Here is a 20,708-nt window from a genome sequence, read left to right as displayed (position 1 = left end):
GGTGTAATGTGGTACAGATGTATAATGGTACATATTTACAGTGGGACATGTGTATAGTTGTACAGGTGTATAGTGGGACAGGTGACTAGTGGTACAGGTGTAATGTGGTACAGGTGTAATGTGGTACAGGTGTATAGTTGTACAGGTGTAATGTGGTACAGGTGTATAGTTGTACAGGTGACTAGTGGTACAGGTGTATAGTGGTACAGGTGTATAGTGGTACAGGTGTATAGTGGTACAGGTGTATAGTGGTACAGGTGTAATGTGGTACAGGTGTATAATGGTACAGATTTACAGTGGGACATGTATAGTTGTACAGGTGTGTAGTTGTACAGGTGTAATGTGGTACAGGTGTATAGTTGTACAGGTGTAATGTGGTACAGGTGTATAGTTGTACAGGTGACTAGTGGTACAGGTGTATAGTGGTACAGGTGTATAGTGGTACAGGTGTAATGTGGTACAGGTGTATAATGGTACAGATTTACAGTGGGACGTGTATAGTTGTACAGGTGTGTAGTTGTACAGGTGTAATGTGGTACAGGTGTATAGTTGTACAGGTGTTTAGTTGTACAGGTGACTAGTGGTACAGGTGTATAGTTGTACAGGTGTATAGTGGTACAGGTGTATAGAGGTACAAGTGTACAGGTGTAATGTGGTACAGGTGTACATGTGTATAATGGCATAGGTGTGTAGTATTATAGTTGTGATGTGTGTGTACGTAACATTTCTGTGAAATTAACAAATGTGTGAAAGTCAAATATATGTGGAGGTAACAGATTTGTGGAATTAACATCTGTGAGGAGGTAACAGCTGTGTGGTATTAGCATCTGTATATAATTAACATCTGTGTGGAGGTAACATGTGTGGAATTAACATCTGTATAGAATTAACATCTGTGTGGAGGTAACATCTGTTTGGATTTATCTTCTGTGTGGAGGTAACAGCTGTGTGAAGGTAACATCTGGATGGAATTAACATCTGTATAGAATTAACATCTCTGTGAAGGTAACATCTGTTTGGAATTATCATCTGTGTAGAGGTAACAGCTGTGTGAAGGTAACATCTGGATGGAATTATCATCTGGTGGAGGTAACAGCTGTGTGGAGGTAACGGCTGTGTGGAGGTAACATCTGTGTGGAGGTAACAGCTGGGTGTAGGTAACATTTGTGTGGAGGTAACATCTGGGTGTAGGTAACATCTGGGTGGAGGTAACAGCTGTGTGGTGGTAACAGCTGTGTGGGAAAACACAAAGGTGGTAAAATATCTATAAAATGTCACTTGCAGGGTTCAGAGCATTTATGACCTTTTTTAATTCTGCTGTTTTCTAAAGTCTGATCTGAGAAGATCTATCAGCTGATCATTTTCTTTTCACACAAATCTGTTTTGAGGCCCTTCAACTAAAAGCCCACCATAACAGGAAGTACACTAAACTGAATGTTAGGTATGCTTTACATTTACTCCAAGCTTCTTACTTTGTTTTTCCTCTTGACTTTTGTGGGATTTCACAGTGCCCCAGTTTTCACTCCTAATCATAATCAATCATATTGTGAAAATCCCAGTATCCTGAAGGACAGATCTGGCCTGGGTGAGTGGGGTGACATGTCCTCTCCTTCCCTGTCTATTACAGAGCTCCATTCAACTGTCTGTGATGCAGAACAGCAGTACAATGATGCAGTGGCATGAAGTATTTTTAGAGGAAACATGCATTACGTAATGAGTTTGCTTGTAGCTGCATGAACATTGGTCCTGTACGGTCCTCAGAAATACAGCAACATGTTTGCATGGTGTAATGTAGATGCATGATGTCATTCACCATTTGCTGCAGACTGAAGTACAGATGAGTCACAATTTACGTTTGAAGTATTTATTAAAATAAGATTTGCATAGAAAGAGTTTTAGAAGTATTTCAGAAGAGAATCTGATGAGGCGTGTCTGTACATGTATGATTCTCCAAGCTGCTCACTGCAACAAAAATGCTTCCAAAAATAACTTACAGGTTGACATGGAAACCTACAGAACTTGGAAATGTGCTGTATTACACTCTGAGAAACTTTTGGAGTAAATAAATGTAGCAGATAAAAATCATAAACAGCCCTTTTTCTTTAGATTATCAAATTGCAGTTTTTGTTGCACATAAATATCAAAACCCCTACCGTATTTTTATATATTCACTACAAATGTTACAGTTCTGAGAATTACACCGGACATTTAAGCTTTAATAAAATCATACGGCTTAATGCAGGTACGCTGTGGCAGCAGCGTGGCAGCAGCGTGGCCGATTGTCGGTTTGTGAATGAGGGACGAGGCTGGAGGTGAAAGTCACACACCTGTTGGGAATTTGTCTAATCCGTATTCTCTTTTTCAGTGAGAGGGGAAAAGGATAATTGGAGTGAGAGAATGGCGAGAGAGAGAGAGAGAGAGAGAGAGAGAGAGAGAGAGAGAGAGACACGTATGTGTGTGTGAGAAAGTGTGATAGAATATTAAAAATAAATCCACTGTTCCTCCTTCCCCGAACCGAACGCTCTCCTACACTCACATTTCATGGGAATTATTCACTTTTATGTACAAAATAAATCAAAATTTTCTTCATCTGTCGATTTTCGGTCCACACACACACACACACACACACACACACACACACACACACACACACACACACACACACACACACACACACACACACGGTGCTTGAGGTGTTGGAAGCAGGAAAAATGGGCAAGTATAAGGATCTGAGTGACTTTAACAGGGAACATGTCCGGCATCTGGGTCAGAACTTCACCAAAACAGCAGGTGTTATGGAGGCCATCTCAGGGGTTAGTGCCTAAAGTACCAAAAGTGCTCTAAAGAAGGAGAACCAGTGACAGGGTCATGGATGCTCGAGGCTTATTGATGTGCATGAGGAGCAAACGCTGGACAATCTGGTTTGATTCCACAAAAGAGCTACAGTAGCTTCAGAACTAGAATATGGAGCAATGGATAAAGGTTCAATTCAATTCAATTCATGTTTATTTGTAAAGCGCTTTTAACAATGAACATTATCTCAGGGAAGCTTAACACAGATAATGTGGTGATTAAAAATGAATATGTTCTTTATAAGGTAAGTTTGTCCCTGATGAACAAGTCGGTGGAGACTGTGGTGAAGGAAAAACTCCCTGAGATGGCATAAGGAAGAAACCTTAAGAGGAACCAGACTCAAGAGGGAACCCATCCTCATCTGGGTGCCACCGAATGTCCTAGATGTTACAAAAGCATCTACTAGTTTTTCTGCATCCTGTAACGACATCATATTTCTAATTTTAGCAATATTTCTAAGGTGAAAGAAGGAGATCCTGGTGATATTATTCACGTGAGCCTCAAAGGAAAGACTCGGGTCAATAATCACACCGAGGTCTTTGACTGCTGTACACACTGAAACAGAAACACCATCCAGAGATGCTATGGAATTAAGAAAGTTTACTTCTAGCTGCATGTGGTCCTAGTAAACGTACTTCTGTCTTATCTGAGTTGAGCAGAAGAAAGTTATCGAGCATCCACTGTCTAATGTCCTTTATACACTCCTCAACATTGTTAAGCTGATCTCTCTCATCTGGCTTTGCTGAAATATACAGCTGTGTATCATCAGCATAGCAATGGAAGCGAATCCCATGTTTATGAATAATTTCACCCAGAGGCAGCAGATATAAAGAGAAAATCATTGGGCCTAAGACAGATCCTTGAGGAACACCAAACTTTACCTCAGAGAGTGTGGAGAACTCACCATTTACATCAACAAACTGATAGCGATCAGTCAAATAAGAACTGAGCCAAGAGAGAGCCGTTCCCTTTATTCCAACAAAGTTCTCAAGTCTAGCAAGCAGGAGATTATGATCAATGGTGTGAAAAGCTGCACTGAGGTCGAGCAAAACAAGTAAGGAGACAAAACCCTGATCAGAGGCCACCTTAACTAGCGCCGTCTCTGTGCTATGATGAGGCCGAAATCCTGATTGATACATTTCATTCAGAACTGCTGTGCTAAAGGTGACCTGGTCTGATGAATAATTTTTTTCTGATGAATCATTTGCTGATAACGGTTTAGTGTCATGAGCAGCACATGTTCAGAGATCTTGTGGATTCCAGGTCATGACACCTCAGAGTTTTTTTGGTGGTACAAGAACAAAGTGCACAATATTATTCAGCTGGTTTTAATTGTTATGGCTGATTTTTGTATATACACATAAATACATGGAATTACAAAGATTTTTATTTTTAATGAGAGAGAAAGAGAGAGAGAGAGAGAGAGAGAGAGAGAGAGAGAGAGAGAGAGATGGTTGAGGATGGATGCCTGGAGATTGTTCATCTCCTGCATTATTTAAGCACAACAGTATTTGGGTTGTACAGAATGGTGAGATAAACAACGGGTCTGTGTCAGAAATGGATAGACGAGAAAGAGATCAGAGGAAAAGCACCAGACGTCTGTGCTTACTCAAAAACCTATCTTTATAACCATAATGAGCAGAAAAGAACTCACAACAAACAATAAACAATCAGGTGGACAGGATACAACTGCAGAAAACCTCATTGGGATGCATATTTGTCTACCAAGAACAAGCATGTACCTGAATATCACACAACTTTCCATCTCTTTCTCCTTCCAGGCTCCAACTCTCCAGAATAGCTCTGCTGAACTAATTAACATAATTGATTTTACTTAGAGCAGTTAATTATTTCTTGGCTATGGAAGGTACAAGGCAGATGAGAATGAGACCAAGAGAGGCAACAAGGGGACCAGAGGACAAGAAAGGAGAGGAGAATAAAATACTGTAAAGGACTGAGAGAGAGAGAGATGGGGAGAGAGAGAGAGAGAGAGATGGGGAGAGAGAGAGAGAGAGAGAGAGAGAGAGAGAGAGAGAGAGAGAGAGGATGCTGTAATCTCCTGAGTGGAAGATTAATCTTGTTTGAGGACAGTAGGTCCAGAGCAAAGCTGTTCTCCCACACTGGGGTATGAGAAGTGAACCCATTTACACCCTTCATAACAGGAACAAACACAGATTTTATTTATTCATTCATTATGATGAACTGATGTATAATATACTGTTACCTAAACAAAGCTTGAGGTAAAAAATAAAGGTGGTGGAGAATAAAGCCAGAGTGACCTACAGGTTTAACACGTCTTAACTGAGTTTAATTGCTTTCTATAGAAATTGTAAGCTTTCTACGATCTTTAACAACAAATCAGTGAACAGGAAGAATCGGGAATGAAAATAATATTTAAAGTCAGCATGGAAAAGCTTTTCCATCTGATTTCTTTAAATGTTTTGTCTTATGGATAAAATTGTGAAAAGATTTTGAATCAAAATGTTTGCAGGTTGTACGTTCTGACTTGTTTATAGGTTCCGTGACTAAAAGTGATCAGTGTTTGAATTGAAATAAACTGTGGCTTGTGATTGGATTATTAGTATGTTTCAACAGGAAATAATGTTTTGACCTTAACTGCTGCAGTGTGTAGCTTTGGGGAGACATGTCTTCTGGTCGTGGGAAAAAAAACATGTGGGTCAGAAGGAGGAAATTATTGGCCTGCATCAAGCAAAGCAGAACTGAAGAGAATTCAGTGTAATTGTGTTAAGAAATGTTCAACACATTAGAAAAAGCTGGACGGTGCCAAGCTGCCAATTTACAGAAGAATTATAGTCTAAAACCCTTAATGACTGTGATCAGAGGTCTTTAAAATACTTGGTCACATCATAAAAAAGTTTTACATTGACTCATGGCTCTGTTTAATAGTAATGTAAGATTTACAGGATTATGGCTAAACATTCTTCTTCTTCTTCTTCTTCTTCTTTCGGCTGCTCCCATTAGGGGGCGCCACAGCGGACCATCCGTCTCCATACCCCCCTGTCCTCTACATCTGCCTCTTTCAACCCAACTACCTGCATGTCTTCCCTCACCACATCCATAAACCTCCTCCTTGGTCTTCCTCTTTTCCTCCTTCCTGGTGTCTCCATCCTCAGCATTCTCCTACTGATATACCCCATGTCCCTCCTCTGCACATGTCCAAACCATCTCAATCTTGCATGGCTAAACATCTGTGTAACCTCAGGAAAGCCACCTGAATGTACTTAATAAACTGGTTATCCTCCTCATCATCATCATCATCATCATCAGTTTCATTAGGTTCATTAGGTTTAGAAAGCAACAGAATGGATCATGGAGCATGAGAAACCCTTTCCCACATGAATTGGCCTCCACAGAGTCCTGACCTTAACCCCAGGGTCTCTGTGATGCTGGAGAAAGCTTTATAGAGAGGATTGACTCTGTGTGTGTGTGTGTGTGTGTGTGTGTGTGTGTGTGTGTGTGTGTGTGTGTAAAACACCTTATGAGTTTTAACTATTGCTGTGATTGTTTTTTTAGTCTTGTTAAATATACATCCCCTCTCTTTCCTGTGCAGGTTCTAACTACACCAGCCCATCTCTGGTTATGGTGTCCAATGTAAGTGAGCAGGAGCACAGTGTTAGTGTTAGCAAAGGTGGCATGGTAGGTCTGGCACCAGAACACATCCCAACGCCTAATGCCGCCCTCAGCTGGCAGGCAGCTATCGATGCAGCACGTCAGGCCAAGCTGATCCGGAGTGCAGCAGCACCCATCTCCACAGCAAGTTCTACACAGCAACAGCGTCAGCACTACTGCAAACCCAAGAAACCGACGAGCACAGTGGCCACACGGCCCCCACACTCCCTCCTCTGCCTTACCCTCAAAAACCCCCTCAGACGAGCCTGCATCAACATTGTGGAGTGGAAGTATCCTTCAGACATGAAATAGGTTCAGTATGTTCAACATAACATTCTAATATAGATGATAGCAAATGGGGCAAACTGCTGCTTAATGCTGGTGTGAAACGTTTCCCTCCATAATCTGACTAGCGTTAATGGCATGATTGACAAGAAATCGAGAGATGTGGATCCAGTTTTAACAACACCTGAAGAACATTTGAAATAAATGTTTCACAGCTATCAGTCAGAAGTGCTTGCTGAGTACATTATTTAAAAACCAGAAATGAACTGAGTAGGTTCTGAACAAACACACTACTTAACTCCTGTAATTCCTTTGAAATTCTAAAGGCAGAGCGTAAATGTCCAACAAAGAAAATAGGATGGATCTGTTAGTTTAATGACGTTCAGCATTCAGCAGTGGACATTGTCCCAAAGCAGCTTTACAGAGAAATATATAGATAATTAAGTTTCTATAATTTTATCCCTAATGAGTGGATCAGTGGTGACAGTGGTGAAGGAAAAACTCTCTGAGAGTGTAGGATGAAGAAACCTTTGTAGGAACTAGACTTTAAAAGGAACCCATCCTCATCTGAGAAACACCAAATGTCCATTCATTACAGTTTCATCATTGTTGAGGTTCTCAGCTTTTTACTTCTGATAACTGTGTATTTATTGATATGCACATGTACAGATGAACACAGATACCTCAAAATAGATAAACATAAAGAAATAAATACTATTTTTTATAATAAAAATGTTTTTTATCTGGTGGCCCAAAACTCTTCTTAGAGAGACATTGTTCATTCTTTGTGCATTAGTGCAGATCAAACAGGCCTCAATACGTGTGCTGGACACAGAAGGGTTCTTCTTTAAAGTGGCAAATTTAACAGACTACAAAATCAATAAGAAGGTACAGACACGGGTTTGAGACAAATAGCATCACGTAAAACCCTGAGTTCAGTCACAAGGTCAGGAGTTATGCAGGTCTCTTTTGTCTGGGTTTGAGAGGCACTTCAACTCAAAAGGGTGATCCTACTTCAGCGTCCTGGGGAGCTTGGCAGGTGTAAACATTAAGGTATTTTTTCACATCATACATGTCCTGTGTGCTGGGGTTCTAACACTCCTGCGGTAAAAAACTATCAGTCTGCAAAATGAGTTCCTGTGCAAAGATTTCCAACCAGTAGAGAGCCATTGTGGAATCAAGGGTAATGTCAGCTCTTTGGTGGGTGTGGGCTGATAGATGAAGAATGAAAAAGTCTTTGTCTGGATGAATTTCTGTTCTGCTGTACCACTGCAGGATACAAATTCTGACAGACCATTTTTCTCACTCTTTTAGAAAAAAAACATGCTGAGAGAGAGAGTGTAGTTTACGCTCTAGGTATTGGGGCATGTATATTTTTCTGTTTGTGGTGTTTGTGGTTATTTTCTGAGATTTTGGAAGTAAAGTTTAAGGTTAGAGTGGAGTAGAAACCTTTGTTCTGAACATAGAGAACCTTGTTCAGAACCTTTGTTCTGAACAAGGTTCGATTACTTTTCCTGTTAATCAGTTTGGTGAGGATTTCACCAGCTTGCTCACTTATTTGGAGTGTGTGAAGCAAATTTCTAGTTCAAAAGGGAAAGTGAAAAACTTGTGGGTCTGTGGAAAATGATCCTCAGTTTGCTTTCCTTCCTCAGAAAGTGTCATCTGTAAATCTTTTACAAAGATGCTATTTTATCAGAGAGCTACTGGTGACCTCATGCAGAGCTTTCTTTTCTGGCATTGTGCTACAAATGTACATAAATAAGTACACACGCTACACTGCAGTAAATAAGTACACACGCTACACTGTAGTAAATAAGTACACACGCTACACTGCAGTAAATAAGTACACACTCTACTTCTTCTTCTTCTTTTTCTTTCGGCTGCTCCCATTAGGGGGCGCCACAGCGGATCATCCGTCTCCATACCACCCTGTCCTCTACATCTGCCTCTTTCACACCAACTACCTGCATGTCTTCCCTCACCACATCCATAAACCTCCTCCTTGGTCTTCCTCTTTTCCTCCTACCTGGTGGCTCCATCCTCAGCATTCTCCTACCAATATACCCCATGTCCCTTCTCTGCAGATGTCCAAACCATCTCAATCTCGCCTCCCTCACCTTGTCACCAAAACATCCTACATGTGCTGTCCCTCTAATAAACTCATTTCTAATCCTGTCCATCCTCGTCACTCCCAACGAAAACCTTAACATCTTCAGCTCTGCTACCTCCAGCTCCACCTCCTGTCTTTTACTCAATGCCACTGTCTCTAATCCATACAACATCTCAGGTCTCACCACAGCCCTATAAACTTTTCCTTTCATTCTTGCAGATACTCTTCTATCACAAATCACTCCTGCTATCACTCTTCTCCACCCACTCCACCCTGCCTGCACTCTTTTCTTTACTTCTTGAACACACTCTTCATTACTTTGCACTGTTGACCCCAGGTACCTGAACTCCTCCACCTTCTCCACCTCTTCTCCCTGCAACCGCACCACTCCACTGCCCTCCCTCTCATTCACACACATGTAATCTGTCTTACTCCTACTGACTTTCATTCCCCTTCTCTCCAGCGCGTACCTCCACCTCTCCAGGCTCTTCTCAACCTGCTCACTACTCTCACCACAAATCACAATATCATCCGCAAACATCTAGTCCAGGGAGACTTCTGTCTGACCTCGTCCGTCAACCTGTCCATCACCACTGCAAACAGGAAAGGGCTCAGGGCCGATCCTTGATGCAGTCCAACCTTCACCTTGAACCAGTCTGTCGTTCCTACTGCACACTTCACTGCTGTCACACTGTCCTCATACATGTCCTGCACCACCCTCACGTACTTCTCTGACACACCTGACTTCCTTATACAATACCACAACTCCTCTCTCGGCACTCTGTCGTACGCTTTCTCTAAATCCACAAATACACAATGCAACTCCTTCTGTCCTTCTCTATACTTCTCCATCAACGTTCTCAAAGCAAATAATGCGTCTGTGGTGCTCTTCCTCGGCATGAAACCATACTGTTGCTCACAGATGGTCACCTCTTCTCTCAGCCTGGCTTCCACTACTCTTTCCCATAACTTCATGGTGTGACTGATCAACTTAATTCCCCTGTAGTTACTGCAGGTCTGCACATCTCCCTTATGCTTAAAGATCGGTACCAGCACACTCCTTCTCCATTCCTCAGGCATCCTCTCACCTTCCAGAATCTTGTTAAACAATCTGGTTAAAAACTCCACTGCATCTCTCCTAAACATCTCCATGCTTCTACCGGTATGTCATCTGGTCCAACCGACTTTCCATTCTTCATCCTCTTAATCGCTGCTCTCACTTCCTCCTTACTAATCCTATCCACTTCCTGCTTTACTAACTCCACATCATCCAACCTTCTCTCTCTCTCATTTTCCTCATTCATCAGCTGCATAAAATACTCCCTTCATCTTCTCAACACACTCTCCTCACTAGTCAACACATTTCCATCTCCATCCTTTATTGCTCTAACTTGCAACACATCCTTCCCAGCTCGATCTCTCTGCCTGGCCATTCGGTATGAATCCTTTTCTCCTTCCTTAGTGTTCAACTTCTCCTACAGCTCCTCGTATGCCTTTTCCTTGGCTTTTGCCACATCTCTCTTTACCTGCTGCCGCATCTCCTTGTACTCCTGCCTACTTTTCTCATCACCCTGTCGATCCCACTTCTGTTTTGTTAACCTCTTTCCCCTTATGCTCTCCTGCACTTCCTCATTCCACCACTACGTCTCTTTCTCTTCCTTTCTATTTCCAGATGTCATACCAAGTATCTTTGTAGCTGCCTCCCTCATCACTCCTGCAGTAGTTTCCCAATCATCCAGCACCTTTTCACCCCCACAAAGCCCCTGTCTGACCTCTTCCCTGAACCTCACACTACAGTCTTCCTCCTTCAGTTTCCACCATCTTATTCTTCTTTCAGTCCTCACTCTCCTCCTCTTCTTCTTCGCCTCCAAAACCATCCTACAGACCACCATCCGATGCTGTCTAGCTACACTGTCCCCCGCCAACACCTTACAGTCTCCAATCTCCTTCAGGTTGCATCTCCTACATAGAACATAGTCCACCTGTGTGCACCTTCCTCCACTCTTATAGGTCACCCTATGATCCTCCTTCTTCTTAAAATACGTGTTCACCACTGCCATTTCCATCCTTTTAGCAAAATCTACCACCATCTGCCCTTCCACATTCCTCTCCTTAAAACCATACCTACCATCACCTCCATCACCTCTGTTCCCTTCACCTACATGCCCATTAAAGTCTGCCCCAATCACCAATCTTTCATTTCTAGGTACACCTTCTACCACTTCATCTAACTCATTCCAGAATCTTTCCTTCTCCTCCATCTTACAGCCGACTTGTGGAGCATAGGCACTGATGACATTCATCATCATCCCTTCAACCTCCACCTTCACGATCATCACCCTATCAGAAACTCTCTTCACCTCCACTACACTCTTACTGTACTCTTCCTTCAGAATCACCCCTACACCATTTCTCTTTCCATCCACACCATGATAAAACAGTTTAAACCCACCTCCAATGTTCCTGGCCTTACTCCCTTTCCACTTGGTCTCCTGAACACACAGCATATCTACCTTTCTCCTCTCCATCATATCAGCTCCCTCTCTCCCTTTACCAGTCATAGTACCAACATTTAAAGTACCAACCCGAACCTCTACTCTCCTACACTTCTCCTTTCCCTGCTGTCTCTGTAGACGTCTTCCTCCTACACACTACACTGCAGTAAATAAGTACACACGCTACACTGCAGTAAATAAGTACACACTCTACACTGCAGTAAATAAGTACACACGCGACACTACAGTAAATAAGTACACACGCGACACTGCAGTAAATAAGTACACACTCTACACTGCAGTAAATAAGTACACACGCTACACTGCAGTAAATAATTACACACGCTACACTGCAATAAATAAGTACACACTCTACACTGTAGTAAATAAATACACACGCTACACTGTAGTAAATAAGTACACACTCCACACTGTAGTAAATAAGTACACACTCTACACTGTAGTAAATAAGTACACACGCTACACTGTAGTAAATAAGTACACAGGCTACACTGCAGTAAATAAGTACACAGGCTACACTGCAGTAAATAAGTACACACGCTACACTGTAGTAAATAAGTACACCCTACACTGCAGTAAATAAGTACACACGCTACACTAGTAAATAAGTACACACTCTACACTGTAGTAAATAAGTACACACGCTACACTGTAGTAAATAAGTACACACGCTACACTGTAGTGAATAAGTACACACGCGACACTGCAGTAAATAAGTACACACTCTACACTGCAGTAAATAAGTACACACGCTACACTAGTAAATAAGTACACACGCTACACTGCAGTAAATAAGTACACACGCTACACTGCAGTAAATAAATACACATGCTACACTGTAGTAAATAAGTACACACGCTACACTGCAGTAAATAATTACACACGCTACACTGCAATAAATAAGTACACACTCTACACTGTAGTAAATAAATACACACGCTACACTGTAGTAAATAAGTACACACTCCACACTGTAGTAAATAAGTACACACGCTACACTGTAGTAAATAAGTACACAGGCTACACTGCAGTAAATAAGTACACACGCTACACTGTAGTAAATAAGTACACGCTACACTGCAGTAAATAAGTACACACGCTACACTGTAGTAAATAAGTACACACGCTACACTGTAGTAAATAAGTACACAGGCTAGACTGCAGTAAATAAGTACACAGGCTAGACTGCAGTAAATAAGTACACAGGCTACACTGCAGTAAATAAGTACACAGGCTACACTGTAGTAAATAAGTACACACTCTACACTGTAGTAAATAAGTACACAAGCTACACTGTAGTAAATATGTACACACTCTACACTGTAGTAAATAAGTACACAAGCTACACTGCAGTAAATAAGTACACAGGCTACACTGCAGTAAATAAGTACACACGCTACACTGCAGTAAATAAGTACACACGCTACACTGCAGTAAATAAGTAAACATGCTACACTGCAGTATATAAGTACACACGCTACACTGCAGTAAATAAGTACACACTCTACACTGTAGTAAATAAGTACACACTCTACACTGTAGTAAATAAGTACACACGCTACACTGTAGTAAATAAGTACACACGCTACACTGAAGTAAATAAGTACACACGCTACACTGCAGTAAATAAGTACACACTCTACACTGTAGTAAATAAGTACACACTCTACACTGTAGTAAATAAATACACACTCTACACTGTAGTAAATATGTACACACTCTACACTGTAGTAAATAAGTACACACTCTACACTGTAGTAAATAAGTACACACTCTGCACTGAAGTAAATAAGTACACACGCTACACTGCAGTAAATAAGTACACACGCTACACTGCAGTAAATATGTACACACGCTACACTGTAGTAAATAAGTACACATGCTACACTGCAGTAAATAAGTACACACGCTACACTGTAGTAAATAAGTACACATGCTACACTGCAGTAAATATGTACACACGCTACACTGTAGTAAATAAGTACACATGCTACACTGCAGTAAATATGTACACACGCTACACTGTAGTAAATAAGTACACACGCTACACTGCAGTAAATATGTACACACGCTACACTGTAGTAAATAAGTACACACACTACACTGCAGTAAATATGTACACACGCTACACTGTAGTAAATAAGTACACACGCTACACTGCAGTAAATAAGTGCACACGCTACACAGATGATTATTTATTCTGCATTGTTGAGTCATTACACGGCCCCTGACTGTGTAAAACGTCACAGTGTTCCTTAGTCTACCAATGATGAGGGTCGTCACATCCAAAGGTGCCTTTGTGGCACAGTTCATCTCAAAGGAACCTCCTTCCTGCTTTGCTGTTGGTGAATGCTTCTTGTTCATTCATATCTGGTATCTGATAACTGGGGTGGTGTATGAGTTGGTGTTTTAGATCTTATTCCTACTTGTACAGTAGTTGTACAGTTTGTTTAGCACCTGACAGTATTGTGTGTTGTTTTTGTCTGTAGTGTTGTTCAGTTACTGCTTGTTGTGGTCAGAGTTGAGGTGTGTCCAGGGCTTATCCTGTGATCATTGCATGAAACATTTAGGAACAGCTCTTATGTCAGTACTTTGTCTCTTTTTTAAAGAAGGGTTTATGGTGTGTATAACAGTACACAATGTGGTTATAAGACATTCACAATGGCACACAATGAATTATTTTAACTGACCTGCTGATGACTGTGTCCAACTGTTAACACAATAGAAATGACTGTGCAACAAACCTATGCACAAGCAAGACATGTTAGAAAGGCACTTTTTTGCCATGTGCCTAGAAATCCTGGAAATCAAAATAATAAAGTTAAATTCCACATTAAAACCCTATAAAGAGCAGTGAGCAGTAATAACATGAACAAGTCTGAGTTCTAAAGTTCTAAATCCTGCAGCTTTCATTACCTTTCCTGCCACAAACACAGCAAACAAAACCAACTTGGCTTCGCAGCAGCCACCACCACCAACAAGCACTGCAGAACAACAAGGAACAAGTGTGTGTGTGTGTGTGTGTGTGTGTGTGTGTGTGTGTGTGTGTGTGTGTGTGTGTGTGTGATTTGCTCAATCAGTTCCAAGAAGAAACTGAGTGGGAGGTGTGTGTGTGTGTGTGTGTGTGTGTGTGTGTGTGTGTGTGTGTGTGTGTGTGTGTGTGTGTGTGTGTGTGTGTGTGTGTGTGTGTGTTCTAGAATCAGTTGCAGTCATATTTAGAGGCTGCAGTGTTTTCTGGGAAGTGAAGTTTCTAACCTGAGAGCTTTTAATGTGTTTTAATGTGTTTTTTGATTTGGGAATGTGGATATAAAATATGTTGTACTGATTCAATAATGCAGAAATCATCGAATAAAAATGTTATCTGAGAAATGTTACTGCAACAACATGGTGTCTGAGATTCCACATAGTTTTAGATTTAATGGGTGAAGTGTCTGAGGTTGTGTGTGATCTAATTATCTTGTGTATTTTTAGATTCTTATATGGTAGCACATTTTTAGCATCTGTTAGCCATTGCTAATATTGTGTTTAATAACCTTTTGTAATAGTTTTAACCCTTAACTCTACACTTCGCCAGACCATTTGAAATCATCATTTTAATGACTATATTTGCTAACTGTGTTGCCTTAGCTGTCTACATCCCCTTCCCTGAGGATGACTCCAATGCCACCAACTCCAATCTGGTAAGAGACAAAGTGGAATATATTGTTTATTACTCATTCTGCTATTATAATACACTAAAGTCTGGGCTGCTGAATGACACTTTATCAACACTCTAATGGTGATGATGTTTTGTTTAGAATTAACCCTGAACTTGTTGATTTAATGGTGTTTCTTAAATATTATATTACCTTATAAAGGTTTCTTTGCGGAAAGTAGAAATTCACTGTTTTATTTATATATATATATATATATATAAATAAATATACACTCACTCGTTATATTGATATCGCTCAATTCCTGTACATGCACTTACCGTAAAACACTATTTAGTTTAATCCATAAAATCACATTTTCACCTTTTAAACATCAGGGAATTATAAAATACATTATTAACTTTACAAAAGCTTTAATGACTGTTTACTCGCTCTTTACCTACACGCATTGATTTGGGGGTAGAAATTAGGTGTAGTTTAGGCAGTTGTAAATGTTGTTTTTGCTGGAAAAACTGATCACATAAATACACAAATCATTCAGTAAAATACTGTACAGTTCCCAGAACGATCTTTCAGAAAAACCGGCTCATTTTCCCAAGCCACAGTGACTATAGCGCCATCTGGTGGTCAGGTAATACATCCACTGCCCAACCTCTAACATTTAAAGATTTCTTCACATTGATGAAAAAGACTGATCTTTAGGAATCTGATGTGTGTGACTGTGGTTAAAGGTGTCACAATCAGCCATTACTTTTTCACACATCAACAATATCCAGCAGTTCCTTCTCTCCAATTCAATTTTTCTTGAATGTATTGTATTCATGTCCACAGTGAATTATTTTTCCTTTGCCCTCAATTCAAATGTGTTTATTAAATTAATCGCAGGATATTTCAAATACTTAAAACATGTTGACATTTTAAAAGCAATATGGCTGCCACACGCCAGTCACAGTCGCAGGGCGGAGCTCCATTTCCTCAAACAGCATTCTTTCAGGACCATTCAGAAGAAACGCAGTTTTACAGATGAGGCTTTTTAAATTTATTTCCATTTTCATTTCATCCAATTTTTAAAACTTGACGCTAATATTCTGTTGCACCAACATGCAGTAGAGCAACACAATCGAATAAATCGGAGGTTAGAAGCCTTTGTTTTTGTGTGTTACATCAAATTATGCTGCAACAGGAACCTTTACACCGTGATAAACATGCACTCAAACACAGTTTTATTACAATACATTTAAAAACACAATTATAACGTATTCATTTATTTCTATTGCTTTTTAAATAATAATGGATTTAATAGAATGAATGACTATAAATAGTAGATTATTCTAGTAGAGTAAAAGGGCACATGCAGACGTTTGCTGTATTTATGAATAACGCTCATTTAATCACATCATTAAAAACGTCATTGTTCAGTAAAAGTGACTTCGTCTTTTCACTATGTTTTTTGACCGAATAATTTTGGTTGCCAAACATCTCTAATTCACACTCGCTCATATTACGTCTACATGAACACACTTTCCCAATACACACTGCACATTTACACCTGCACTGCAGTCATGTGACTTTTATTTATTTATTATATTTAACATTTAACACATGAAACTGAGCAGATGTTTAAAACTCACCTGCATGTTTTTTTAATTTGAGAAAAACCTCTTGAATGCTGATATTTCAACTGGTCGATTCAACACAAAGGAAACATGAAAATAACACAATTCCCTTCTTCACCTTTACTGCAGAAAGATTCTTTAGGTGTGGCCAAGGATGCTGAAGTGTTGTATTTGAAACATCCACCACACTTTCTCCTTCTCCTCCTCCTTCTTCTCCTCCTCCTCCTCCTTCACCTCCTTCTTCTCCTTTTTCTTCTCCTCCTCCATCTTCTTTACCTCCTTCTTCTTCTCCTTCTTCTTCTTCTCCTTCTCCCAGGATTAAACTAAATTGACGGCTAAATTTGCCAATTACAGTTAACAGGATAAAAATAAAGAGATAAAGTAGCGACAGCAGGTGGAGGAGAAGAAGCGCAGTAACTTAAAATGTGTTCAAGTAACAGTAAAGTTCATAATTTTTAAAGGACTTAATTAAGTATCTCAATTCCTGAAAAAAAAAATGTATTACAGTAACGAGTGTTTGTAATTCGTTCCTTTACACCAGTGTCAGTGAAATACCAAATAACACCACCAGGTGGCATCATCATTGTATAACTGTACACAAACACGCATTTATTTCAGATGTTCATTTATTAAAACTTATGATGTGGAGATGGTGGATGATGTGGAGTTAGTAAAGCAGGAAGTGGATAGGATTAGTAAGGAGGAAGTGAGAGCAGTGATTAAGAGGATGAAGAGTGGAAAGTCGGTTGGACCAAATGACATACCGGTAGAAGCATGGAGATGTTTAGGAGAGATGGCAGTGGAGTTTATAACCAGATTGTTTAACAGGATTTTGGAAGGTGAGAAGATGCCTGAGGAATGGAGAAGGAGTGTGCTGGTACTGATCTTTAAGCATAAGGGAGATGTGCAGACCTGCAGTAACTACAGGGGAATTAAGTTGATCAGTTACACCATGAAGTTATGGGAAAGAGTAGTGGAAGCCAGGCTGAGAGAAGAGGTGACCATCTGTGAGCAGCAGTATGATGTGATTGAGATGGTTTGGACATGTGCAGAGGAGGGACATGGGGTATATCAGTAGGAGAATGCTGAGGATGGAGACACCAGGAAGGAGGAAAAGAGGAAGACCAAGGAGGAGGTTTATGGATGTGGTGAGGGAAGACATGTAGGTAGTTGGTGTGAAAGAGGCAGATGTAGAGGACAAGGGGGTATGGAGACAGATGATCCGCTGTGGCGCCCCCTAATGGAAGCAGCCGAAAGAAGAAGAAGAAGAAGAAGAAGATTTATTAAAACTTCATTCAAATGTGTGTGTGTGTGTGTGTGTGTGTGTGTGTGTGTGTGTGTGTGTGTGTGTTTTAAGCAACATGCTACTGCTCTTATTTTAAAAAGAAATGTTATGATAATGTTTTATTGGTAGTGATACAGGAACTCAGTAATATTGTGTACATGTAATGTAAAAGAATTATGAAAGTATTAATATGATGAACAGTGAGTTGGTGATTCTGCACCACAAGGTGGCAGCATGAGCATATAAACTATAGTGAAAATGATTTATTATATTTCAGGTGTGCAGTCTGGTGGTTTGAATGCCTGTTGCACACATTCATAGACTTGATGTTTTGGAAATGTCTATGGATCTTCTAAGGAAGTGCATTTTGTCACACTGATGGCATGAACCATCTAACATCTATCTGTGATGGAACTTCTTCTGAAGGCTGCTTCCCGAGTTAAAGCAAATGTAACACTTGCTATTGTAGGAATGACAGATAATTGGTGATGTTTCAGGTAGTTTTTCCAGATGAAACACTTTGGCTGCGTTTAGCTTCTTTAGAATTGGCCTGGTGTGTGTAAGAAGGCAACAAACTGGCTTTAGTCTAATCCTGATGTTCTGAGTAGCAGGGTGAGGGTGGTGGGATTTCACGACCAATAGCTCTGAAAATGGACGTAAGAAGTAACTCAGAAATGTAATGTGATGTTCACACAGCAAGACTTCGATTCATTTTAACCCATTTTAATATTTTTGTCTAATTCAGTGTGATATGCATGTAGGGTTTAGAGTTAGTATTAGGGTTATAGTTAGGATTAGGATTTAGACTGTAGGGGGTTTGGGTTTAGGTTGTAGTGGATTGGTGTTAGTATTTAGGCTGTGAAGGATTAGGGTTAGGGTTTAGGCTGTAGAGGATTGGTGTTAGGGTTTAGGCTGTAGAGGATTAGGGTTTAGGCTGTAGAGGATTAGGGTTAGGGTTTAGGCTGTAGAGGAGATTGGTGTTAGGGTTTAGGCTGTAGAGGATTGGTGTTAGGGTTTAGGCTGTAGAGGATTGGGGTTTGGGTTTAGGCTGTAGAGTATTGGGGTTTATGCTGTAGTGGATTGGGGTTTAGGCTGTAGTGGATTGGGGTTAGAGTTTAGGCTGTAGAGGATTGGTGTTAGGGTTTAGGATGTAGTGGATTGGTGTTAGGGTTTAGGCTGTAGAGGATTGGGGTTTGGGTTTAGGCTGTAGAGGATTGGGGTTTGGGTTTAGGCTGTAGAGGATTGGGGTTTTGGGTTTAGGCTGTAGAGGATTGGGGTTTATGCTGTAGAGGATTGGGGTTTAGGCTGTAGAGAATTGGGGTTTATGCTGTAGAGGATTGGGGTTTAGGCTGTAGAGGATTGGGGTTTGGGTTTAGGCTGTAGAGGATTGGGGTTTATGCTGTAGAGGATTGGGGTTTAGGCTGTAGTGGATTGGTGTTAGGGTTTAGGCTGTAGTGGATTGGTGTTAGGGTTTAGGCTGTAGAGGATTGGGGTTTGGGTTTAGGCTGTAGAGGATTGGTGTTAGGGTTTAGGCTGTAGAGGATTGGGGTTTAGGCTGTAGAGGATTGGGGTTTATGCTGTAGAGGATTGGGGTTTAGGCTGTAGTGGATTGGTGTTTGGGTTTAGGCTGTAGTGGATTGGTGTTAGGGTTTAGGCTGTAGAGGATTGGGGTTTGGGTTTAGGCTGTAGAGGATTGGTGTTAGGGTTTAGGCTGTAGAGGATTGGGGTTTAGGCTGTAGAGGATTGGTGTTAGGGTTTAGCCTGTAGAGGGTTGGGGTTAGTGTTTAGGCTGTAGTGGATTGGTGTTAGGGTTTAGGCTGTAGAGGATTGGTGTTTGGGTTTAGGTTGTAGAGGATTGGGGTTTGGGTTTATGCTGTAGAGGATTGGGGTTTGGGTTTAGGCTGTAGAGGATTGGGGTTTAAGATGTAGAGGATTGGGGTTTAGGCTGTAAAGGATTGAGGTTTGGGTTTAGGCTGTAGAGGATTGGGGTTTAGGCTGTAGAGGATTGGGGTTTGGGTTTAGGCTGTAAAGGATTGGGGTTTAGGCTGTAGAGGATTGGGGTTTGGGTTTAGGCTGTAAAGGATTGGGGTTTAGGCTGTAGAGGATTGGGGTTTGGGTTTAGGCTGTAAAGGATTGGGGTTTAGGCTGTAGAGGATTGGTGTTTGGGTTTAGGCTGTAGAGGATTGGGGTTTGGGTTTATGCTGTAGAGGATTGGTGTTAGGGTTTAGGCTGTAGTGGATTGGTGTTAGGGTTTAGGCTGTAGAGGATTGGGGTTTGGGTTTAGGCTGTAGAGGATTGGTGTTAGGGTTTAGGCTGTAGAGGATTGGGGTTTAGGCTGTAGAGGATTGGGGTTAGGGTTTAGCCTGTAGAGTGTTGGGGTTAGGGTTTAGGCTGTAGTGGATTGGGGTTTAAGCTGTAGAGGATTGGGTTTTAGGCTGTAAAGGATTGGGGTTTGGGTTTACGCTGTAGAGGATTGGGGTTTAGGCTGTAGAGGATTGGGGTTTGGGTTTAGGCTGTAAAGGATTGGGGTTTAGGCTGTAGAGGATTGGGGTTTGGGTTTAGGCTGTAAAGGATTGGGGTTTAGGCTGTAGAGGGTTGGGGTTTGGGTTTAGGCTGTAGAGCATTGGGGTTTAGGCTGTAGAGGATTGGGGTTTAGGCTGTAGAAGATTGGGGTTTGGGTTTAGGCTGTAGAGGATTGGGGTTTAGGCTGTAGAGGATTGGTGTTAGGGTTTAGGCTGTAGAGGATTGGGGTTTAGGCTG

General features: G+C 41.0%; 1 pseudogene across 1 annotated transcript in view; it reads left to right on the top strand.

The window, feature by feature from the left end:
- Positions 1-15,170, top strand: part of LOC310719325 (voltage-dependent L-type calcium channel subunit alpha-1C pseudogene) — a 46,429-nt pseudogene extending 31,259 nt beyond the window's left edge. The window contains exons 3-4 of the transcript XR_014538273.1: positions 6,425-6,773; positions 14,969-15,170. The product of XR_014538273.1 is annotated as a voltage-dependent L-type calcium channel subunit alpha-1C pseudogene (transcript). The remainder of the gene's footprint in view (positions 1-6,424; positions 6,774-14,968) is intronic.
- The last annotated feature ends 5,538 nt before the right edge of the window (positions 15,171-20,708 follow it).

This window comes from Silurus aristotelis (genome assembly GCF_946808225.1).
Source record: "Silurus aristotelis genome assembly, chromosome: 24".
Taxonomy (NCBI): domain Eukaryota; kingdom Metazoa; phylum Chordata; class Actinopteri; order Siluriformes; family Siluridae; genus Silurus; species Silurus aristotelis.
The sequence above is the reverse complement of the archived record's forward strand: the minus strand, read 5'-3'. Positions and strand labels throughout refer to the sequence as shown.